Here is a 10,669-nt window from a genome sequence, read left to right on the forward strand (position 1 = left end):
TCTCAGTTTAGCTCTGTACCCCATTTTTAATTGGATTATTTGGTTTGTTGGTGTTCAATCTCTTGACTTCTATATTATTCTTTTTTTAAAATATATTTTATTACAGTTTATTCACTTTGTATCCCAGCTATAGCCCCCCTTACTCTTCCCCTCTAAATCCTACCCTCCCTCTCTCTACTCTTCCCATGCCTCTCCCCAAGTCAACTGATAAGGGAGGTCTCCTCCCTTTCCCTCTGACCCTAACTTATCAGGTCTCATCAGGACTGCCATCATTGTCTTCCTCTGTGGCCTGGTAAGGCTGCTCCTCACTCAGGGGAGGTGATCAAAGAGCCAGCCACTGAGTTCATGTCAGAGACAGTTTCTGTTCCCATTACAGGGCGCGCACTTGGGTACTCAGCTGCCATGGGCTACATCTGTGCAGGGATTCTATGTTATCTCTATGCATGGTCCGAGTATCAGTCTCAGAAATGACCCCTCTCTGCCCAGATTTTTTGGTTCTGTTGCTCTCCTTGGGGAGCTCCTTCCCTTCCAGGTCTTTCTATCTCCCCTTTCATAAGGTTCCCTCTACTCTCCCCAAAGTTTGACTATGAGTCTAAGCATCTGCTTTGATACCCTGTTGAGTAGATGTTTCAGAGGCCCTCTGTGGTAAGCTCTTGTCCTGTTTCCTGTATTCTCCCTGTTCTGATGTCTGAGCCATTTGCCTTTCTGAATGAGGATTGATCATCTTAGCCAGGGTCCTCTTTCTTGCTTAGCTTCTTTAGGTGTACAGATTTTAGTATGTTTATCTTATACGTTTACTATCCACTTATAAAATGAGTATATACCATGTGTATCTTTCTGCTTCTGGGATAGCTCACTCAGAATGATCTTTTCTAGTTCCCACCATTTACCTGTAAATTTCATGATTTCCTTGTTTTTTTAATAGCTGAGTAGTATTCCATTGTGTAAATGTACCACAATTTCTGTATCCATTCCTCAGTTTAGGGACATCTGGGTTGTTTCCAGTTTCTGGCTATTACTAATAAAGCTGCTATGAACATGTTTGAGAAAATGTCCTTGTTGTATACTTGAGCTTCTTTTGAATATATGCCTAGAAGTGACATAGTTGGGTCTTGAGGTAGCACTATTCCTAATTGTCTGAGAAAGCACCAGATTGACTTCCAAAGTGCTTATATGTTTCCATTGGAGTAGAGTTCCCCTTTCTCCACATCCTCTCCAGCATGTATTGTCACTTGAGTTTTTGATCTTAGTCATTCTGACGGGTGTAAAGTGAAATCTCAGTGTTGTTTTGATTTGCATTTCCCTGATAACTAAGGATGTTGAACATTTCTTTAAGTGTTTCTCTGCCATTCTATATTCCTCTATTGAGAATTCTCTGTTTACATCTGTACTTCATTTTTAAATTGGATTACTTGACTTGTTTCTTTTTAACTTCTGGAGGTTTTAATATATTCTGGATATTAGTCCTCTGTTATATAAGGTTGGTGAAGATTCTTCCCCAGTCTGTAGTCTGTCGTTTTGTTCTGACCACACTGTCCTTTGCTTTACAGAAGCTTTGCAGTTTCATGAGATCCCATTTATTGATTGTTGCTCTTAGAGCCTGTGTTGTTGGTGTTCTTTTCAGGAAGTTGTCTCCTGTGCCAATGAGTTCAAGCCTCTTCTCCATTTTTCTTCTAACAGATTTAGTGTGTCTGGTTTTTTTGTTGAGGTCTTTGATCCACTTGGACTTTAGTTTGGTGGAGGGTGATAAATATGGATCTGTGCATTTTTATACATGTAGACATTCAGTTATACCAGTACCATTTGTTGAAGATACTGTATTTTTTCCATTGTATGTTTTTAGCTTCTCTGTCAAAAATCAAGTGGGTTTCTTTCTGGGTCTTCTATTCAATTTCATTGATCCACTATTTTGTTTCTATGCCAGTACCATACAGTTTTTTATTAATATTGCTCTATAGTACAGCTTGAGATCAGGGATGGAGATAGGTCTAGTTGATCTGTTTTTTTTACAGGATTGTTTTTTTAGCAATCCTTTTTTTTGTTTGTTTGTTTGTTTTACCATATGAAGTTGAGAATTATTTTTTCAAGTTCTGTAAAGAATTGTGTTGGTATTTTGTTGAGAATTGCACTGAATCTGTACATTGCATATGGCAGGATGGCTATTATCACTATTTCAATCCTAACGATCCTTAAGCATGAGAGATCTTTCCATCTTCTGATATCATCAGTTTCTTTCTTCAGAGACTGAAGTTATTTTCTTTTTTATTTTTTACTATTAATTACAATTTATTCATTTTGTATCCCCCCATAAGCCCCCTCTCCTCCCCTCCAGATCCAACCCTCCCTCCCTCTTCTTCATGCATGCCCCTCCCCAAGTCTACTGATAGGGGAGATCCTCTTCTCCTTCCTTCTGATCTTAGTCTATCAGATCACATCAGGAGTGGCTGCTTTGTTGTCTTCTGTGGCCTGGTAAGGCTGCTCCCCCCTCAGGGGGAGGTGATCAAAGAGCAGGCCAATTAGATTATTTCAGAGGCAGTCCCTCTTCACATTACTATGTAACCCACTTGGACACTAAACTGTCAGGTGCTACATCTGTGCAGGGGTTCTAGGTTATCTCTATGAATAGTCCTTGGTTGGAGTATGAGTCTCTGGGAAGTTCCCTGTGTTCAAATTTTCTTGTTCTGTTGCTCTTCTTGTTTGTTTCCCTTCCTCTCCAGCTCTTTCTATTTCCCACTTTTTACATGAGATTCCATGCACTCTGCCCAACAGTTGGCCATAAGTCTCAGGGTCTGCTTTGATAGTCTGCAGGGCAGAGGCTTTCAGAGGCCCTCTGTGGCAGGTTCCTAGTTTGTTTCCTGTTTTCTTCTTCTTCTGATGTCCAACCTCTTTGCCTTTCAGGATGGGGATTGAGCATTTTGGTCAGGGTCTTCCTTAGTTTCTTCAGATGTTCAATTTTTAGTAGGTTTATCCTATGTTATGTCTATATAAGTGAGTATATACCATGTGTGTCTTTCTGCTTCTGGGACAGCTCATTCAGTATGAGCCTTTCTAGGTCCCATCATTTACCTGCAAATTTCATAATTTCCTTATTTTTCATTGCTGAGTAATATTCCATTGTGTAGATGTACCACAATTTCTGCATCCATTCTTCAGTTGAGGGGCATCTGGGCTGTTTCCAGCTTCTGGCTATTACAAATAAAGCTGCTACAAACATGGTTGAACAAATTTCCTTATTGTGTACTTGAGCCTCTTTTGGATATATGCCAAGGAGTGGTATGGCTGGGCCTTTAGGAAGCACCATAGTGGTTGTACAAGTTTACATTCCCACCAGCAGTGGAGAAGGGTTCCCCTTTCTCCACAGCCTCTCCAGCAAGTATTGTCACTTGAGTTTTTCATCTTGGCCATTCTGATGGGTGAAAGGTGAAATCTCAGGGTTGTTTTGATTTGCATTTCCCTGATGTCTAATGAGGATGAGCATTTCTTTAAGTGCTTCTCTGCCATTCGTTATTTCTCTACAGAGAATTCTCTGTTTAGCTCTGTTCCCCATTTTTTAATTGGATTACTTGGTTTGCTGCTTTTCAGCTTCTTTAGTTCTTTATAGATACTGGATATTAGTCCTCTATCAGATAGAGGGTTGGTGAAGATTCTTTCCCAATCTGTAGGCAGTCATTTTGTTTTGATGACGGTGTCCTTTGCTTTACAGAAGCTTTTCAACTTCCTGACGTCCCATTTATTGATTGTTGCTCTTAGAACCTGTGCTGTTGGTGTTCTGTTCAGGAAGTTGTCTCCTGTGCCAATGAGTTCTAGGCTGTTCCTCACTTTTTCTTCTAACAGATTTAGAGTATCTGGTTTTATGTTGAGGTCTTTGATCCACTTGGACTTTAGTTTTGTGCAGAGTGATAAGTATGGATCTATTTTCACTTTTCTACATATAGACATCCAGTTGGACCAGCACCATTTGTTGAAGATGCTGTCTTTTCTCCATTATATGGTTTTGGCATCTTTGTCAAAGATCAGGTGTCCATAAGTGTGTGGGTTTATCTCTGGGTCCTCTGTTCGGTTCCATTGATCCACCATTCTGTTTCTATGTCAGTACCATGCAGTTTTTATTACTGTTGTTCTATAGTACAGCTTAAGATCAGGGATGGAGATACCTCCAGAAGATCTTTTATTGTAGAAGATTGTTTTAGCAATTCTGGGTTTCTTGTTATTCCATATGAAGTTGAGAATTTTTCTTTCTAGGTCTGTAAAGAATTGTGTTGGTAATTTTTAATGGGAATTGCATCGAATCTGTAGATTGCTTTTGGTAAGATGGCCATTTTTTGCTATATTAATCCTGCCAAGCCATGAGCATGGGAGATCTTTCCATCTTCTGATATCTTCTTCTAATTCTTTCTTCAGAGACTTGAATTTTTTTTCATACAAGTCTTTGACTTGCTTGGTTAGGGTTACTCCAAGGTACTTTATGACATTTGTGGCTATTGTGAAGGGTGTTTTTTTCCCTAATTTCTCTCTCAGCCCTTTTGTCTTTTGTATACAGGAGGGCTACTGATTTTTTTGAGTTAATTTTGTATCCGGCCACTTTGCTGAAGATGTTTATCAGCTGTAGGAGTTCCCTGGTAGAGTGTTTGGGGTCACTCACATATCCTATCATATCATCTGCAAATAGTGATAATTTGACTTCTTCCTTTCCAATTTGTGTCCCCTTGATCTCCTTCAACTGTCTTATTGCTCTAGCAAGGACTTCCAGAACTATGTTGAAGAGATATGGAGAGAGTGGGCAGCCTTGTCTTGTCCCTGATTTCAGTGGGATTGCTTTAAGTTTCTCTCCCTTCAGTTTGGTGTTGGCTATAGGCTTGCTGTATATCGCCTTTACTATGTTTAGATATGTGCCTTGTATCCCTAATCTCTCCAATACTTTAAATATGGATGGATGTTGGATTTTGTCAAATGCTTTTTCAGCATCTAGAGAGATTATCATGTGGTTTTTTCTTTCAGTTTGTTAATATGGTGGATCACATTGATGGATTTCCGTATATTGAACCACCCCTGCATACCTGGGATGAAGCCTACTTGGTCATAGTGGATGATATCTTTGATGTGTTCTTGTATTCAGTTTGTAAGTATTTTGTTGAATATTTTTGCATCAATGTTCATAAGGGAGATTGGCCTGAAATTCTCTATCTTTGTTGAGTCTTTGTGTGGTTTAGCTACCAAGGTGATTGTGGCTTCATAGAATGAGTTTGGTAATGGTCCTTCTGTTTCTATTTTGTGGAATAGTTTGAAGAGAATTGGAGTTAGCTCTTCTTTGAAGGTCTGGTAGAATTCTGCACTGAAACCATCTGGTCCTGGGATTTTTTGGATGGGAGACTTTCGATTACTGTTTCTATTTCCTTCGGGGATATAGGACTATTTAATTCATTTACCTGGTCCTGATTCAGCTTTGGAATAAATCAAGAAAATTGTCCATTTCATTTAGGTTTTCAAGTGTTGTGGATTATAGACTTTTGAAGTAAGTCCTAATGATTGTTTGGATTTCCTCAGTATCTGTAGTTATGTCCCCCTTTTCATTTCTGATTTTGTTGATTTGGATGGTGTCTCTTTGCCTTTTAGTTAGCTTGGCTAAGGGCTTGTCTATCTTGTTGATTTTCTCAAAGAACCAGCTTTTGGTTTCATTGATTCTTTGAATTGTTTTATTTGTTTCTAATTGATTGAATTCAGCCCTAAGTTTGATTATTTCCAGCTGTCTACTCTTTTTTGGTGTGTCTGCTTCTTCTTTTTCTAGGGTTTTTAGGTGAGCCATTAAGTTGCTTGAATGAGTTGTCTCGAATTTCTTCTTGAAGGCACTTAGTGCTATGAACTTTCCTCTTAGCAATGCTTTCATTGTGTCCTGTAAGTTTGGGTATGTTGTGTCTTCATTTTCATTGAGTTCTAGGAAGACTTTAATTTCTATCTTTATTTCTTCCCTAACCCAGCTGTCATTTAGTAGCAAGTTGTTCAGTTTCCATGTGTGCGTAGGCTTTTTTCTATTTCTGTTGTTGAGGTCCAGCTTTATACCATGGTGATCAGAAAGATACAGGGGATTATTTCAACCTTCTTGTATCTTTTGAGGCTTGCTTTGTGACCAACTGTATGGTCTATTTTGGAGAAGGTTCCATGAGGTGCTGAGAAGAAGGTAAATTCTTTTGTGTTTGGGTGTAAGGTTCTGTAAATGTCTGTCAGGTCGATTTGATTCATGACCTCTGTTAGAGACATTGTTTCTTTGTTTAATTTCTGTCTTATTGACCTGCCCTTTGTTGAGAATGGGGTGTTGAAGTCTCCCACTATTAATGTGTGGGGATCTATGTGTGACTTAAGTTTTATCAATGTCTGTTTTACAAATGTAGATGCCCTTGTATTTGGGGCATTGATGTTCAAGATTGTGATGTAGAGACTAAAGTTATTTTTAAACAGGCCTTTCACTTGCTTCGTTAGATCACACCAGGGTACTTAATGTCATTCGTGGCTATTGTGAAGGGTGTGGTTTCCCTAATTTTTTTCTTAGCCCTTTTGTCTTTTGTATACAGGAAGGCTACTGATTTTTTTTTTTTTTTAGTTAATTTTGTATCCAGCTACTTTGCTGAAGGTGTTTATCAACTGAAAAAGTTATCTGGTTGAATTTTTGGGGTCACTCATATATATCATCATATCATTTGCAAAATAGTGATATTTTGACTTCTTCCTTTCCAATTTGTATTCCCTTGAGCTCTGTTAGTTTCTTATGCTCTAACTAGGACTTCAAGTACTATGTTGAAGAGATATGGAGAGAGTAGGCAGCCTTGCCTTGTCCCTGATTTCAATGGGATGGATTTAAGTTTCTCTCCATTTAGTTTGAGGTTGGCTATATGCTTGCTGTATATTGCCTTCGCTATGTTTAGGTATGTGCCCTGTCTCCCTGACCTCAAGGACTTTAAACATGAATGGGTGTTGGATTTGTCATATGCTTTTTCAGCATCTAAGGAGATGATCATGTGGTTTTTCTCCTTCAGTTTGTTTATATGGCAGATTACATTGCTGGATTTCCATATATTGAACCACCCCTGCATGCCTGGGATCATAGTGGATGATATCTTTTACATGTTCTTGAATTTGGTTTGTTTATTTTTGCTTAATGTTCATAAGAGAGATAGGTCTGAAGTTCTCTTTTTTTGTTGGGTCTTTGTGTGGTTTAGGTATCAAGGTGACTGTGGCTTTATAGAATGGGTTTGGTAATATTCCTTCTGTTTCTATTTTGTGGAATGGCTTGAAGAGAATTGCAGTTGGCTCTTCTCTGAAGGTCTGGTAAAATTCTTTGATGAAACCCTCTGCCCTTGGGCTTTTTTTTTTTTTTTTTTTTTTTTAGAAAGGAGACTTTTGATGACTGCTTCTATTTCTATAAGGGATATAGATGTTCAGGATTGTCATGTTCTCCTGGAGGATTTTTCCTTTGGTGAGAATAAAGTGTTCCTCCTCATCTTTTCTGATTAATTTTAGTTGAAAGTCTATTTTATTAAATATCAGAACAACTACTCCAGCTTGTTTTCTGGGTCTGGTTGCTTGTAAAACATTTTTTTAGCCCTTACTCTGAGGAAGTGTTTATCTTTGTTGCAAAGGTGTGTTTCTTAGATGATCTGGATCTTGTTTCCGCAGCCATTCTGTTAGTCTGTGTCTTTTATTGGAGAGTTGAGTAGGTTGATGTTGATAGATAAAAGTGACCTATGAATGTTAGTTTCTTTTATTGAGGAATTGGTGTTGTTACTGTGTTTCTATGCTTGTTTTCTTTTCTTTCTCCCTTGCTGCTTTTAATATCTTTTTTTTTTTTTTGTTTTTGTTCTGTAGATGTAGTGTTTTGACTATGATGTGACTTGAGGTGTTTCTTTTCTGGTCTAGTCTATTTGGTGTTCTGTAGGCCTCTTGTATGTTTATAGACATCTCTTTCTTTAAGTTGGGAAAATTTTCTTCTATGATTTTCTTGAAAATATTTTCTGGACCTTGGCTCTTGTGATCTTTTTCACTATTCACATTACTCTTAGATTTTGTCTTTTCATGGTGTTCTTGATTTGTTGGATGTTTTGTGTTTGGAACTTTTCCAATTTTACTTTTTTGTTGAAAGATGTATAAATTTCTGCAATTATATTTTCAGTGCCCTGAGATTCTCTCTTCCATCTTTTGTATCCTGTTGGTGATACTTTTGTGTTTTCTGATCTTTTCTCTCTGTTCTCCAGCTCTAGTATTTTCTGTTTGTTTTTTTACTTTATTGATTCTAATTCTATTTTCATGTCTTGTACCATTTCCTTCATCTGTTTGAATGTGGATTCCTATCTTTCCACGATGGCATCTATTTTTTTGTTTGTTTCCTCTCTATATGCCACTAATTGTGCCTCTACTTGTGACTCTATTTGTTTGGCTGTAGTTGCCTGTATTTCTTTGAGAGCCTTGCTCATTTCCTTTTTATTTGCCTCTAATAACTGGATAAGCATAGATTTCAGATCATTTTCTTGTATTTACAATGAATTAGAATATTCATTGATTTTGGGGGTTGCTGGTAAATCCATAATGTCCTAATTTTTGTTGGATGGGTTCTTACTCTGACCTCTAGTCACCTGCTTGTCTATAACCTTTGCTGTTTTTTCCTGGAGTCTGTACTTCAGACTGAGTCCATCTCTCTCTGATGTCTGGAGTATTCTTCAGGAAAATGAGAGGGGTTCACTGGTTTGAGAGTGGATGTTGGTATTTCAGCTGCAGCTAAGGGAGGAAGGTCCCAGGCACATGTGTGCAATCATGGGTGTGTGTGTGTAAGTGTGCCTTGAAGGACAGAGTGTTAGAGCATGTAGATTCCTTAAGTACAGAGGGGGTACTGGTGCTGTTTGTGGGCACAATTTGCATGCACAGGTGCCCTGCATACCTCAGTGGCCTTCTGGCCTTTCGTACTGTTCTCCTTGTATTCAGATTTTTCTGGGCTCCAGGAATTGTCTGCCTGGACTCCCCTGATACCCCCACAGAACAGGGGCTTCAATATTGAGAAAGTTGTCCAGAAAATCCCTACATTGCCCACAGTGGGGGTGTGGGATCTGATGTCTGGCTGCTAGCGTAGAAGGACCCTGGGGCTCTGTATGCACTCACTTGAAGGCACACTCACTTGCTTGAAGGCCTAATCGTAAAGCACATGGGTTCTCCCTTGTTCTCTACTCTCAGATTTGGGCCTGCAGGAACAAGAGACCTCAGAGGCCTGTACATCTGCCCTCTGCAGCAGCAGACCTGGGAGGTCCATAATGTCTCTGCCTCTGCCATCTCAGTCACAGAGCATGGAGGCTTGTGCTTGGGGCAAGCACTGCTGCCTCTGCCTAGCAGGGAGGCCCGTGCTTGCAGCAGGGAGGAGTGCACTCTCAGTCCCTGGAGATGTCCAAGAGTGACCTGAATCCAAACTGTCCCAGCTCACTGGTTGTCCCCTCTTACCTAGGAAGCCTCAATATGCATGTTCTGGCTTTAGCTGTCCCTCCACTCACCCATTTCAGAGTTTCAGATCCTGTGCCCCTCAAATATGATGTGTGCTGGTTGTCACCATCTTGGACTCCCTTCTTGAGTTCTTTATATATTCTGGATATTAGTCATTTGTCAGATATAGGGTTGGTGAAGATCCCAGTCTGTAGGATGTTCTTTTGTTCTGTTGACAGTGTCCTTTTCTTTACAGAAGCTTTTAAGTTTCATGAAGTCCCATTTATTGATTGTTAATCTTAGAGTTTGAAGTGTTGGTGTTCTGTTCAGGAAGTTGTCTCCTGTGCCAATGAGTTCAAGACTCTTGCCCACTTTTTCTTCTAACAGAGCCACCAGAGGTGAATGCTTAGAACTGAATTCTAGAGGAGTCATGAGGTCTTTTAACCTCTGAGCTTCCTCTCCAGTTCTACTTCAAAGCTCTTTAAAGAAAAAAAAATTAAAACTTTCGGTTTTTACTGTTGAGAAGTATATGGTAGGGACTGGAAAATGCCTTTAACGGTGCTTCCTGTACAATTATGAGGGTCAAGCTCCTGTCAGCTTAACACACAGGGTGTCAAGAGAATGCCTGTAATGTCAGTTCTCAAGGCTGAAAGTATAAAGAGGGATCATTGAAGGTTGCTGGTATCCAGGCTAGCCAACAAAAGGCAAATCTCAAGTTCAAAGAAAGACCTTTAAAAAGATAGATGTGGATAGCTGCTTCCATTTTGAAATCTTTTCACACACACAGAAACATGTGCTTGAACACATTAATGTGCATATAATTACACAAACGTATTCATACACAATCTCTAGATCTTTAAAAGTAGAGCAGACAGAAGAAGTCAAATAGAAAAAATTAGATAGTTAAAAACAATGAGTCAGCAGTTAAGAGCATGTACTGCTCTGGCAGAGGACCCATGTTGGGTTTCCAACATATATTTGGTTGTTCAAAACCATATGTAACTACAGTTTGAGAGGAATCCTATGCCTTTGGCCTTTCTAAGGACTGCAGTCACATGCACATACACAAATGCAAACACAGATGCAGAGGTAAAAATAATAAACATAACAGACTGAAAAAGCAAACAAACAAACAAACAAACAAAAAAGACAAAAGGTAAAAACTTTACCAGAAGGTTAGTATGTTGTATGTATGACCTATTCAAGCTCAAACCAG

Source organism: Psammomys obesus, unplaced genomic scaffold (assembly GCF_907164565.1).
Source record: "Psammomys obesus unplaced genomic scaffold, mPsaObe1.curated_primary_1811, whole genome shotgun sequence".
Classification (NCBI taxonomy): Eukaryota; Metazoa; Chordata; class Mammalia; order Rodentia; family Muridae; genus Psammomys; species Psammomys obesus.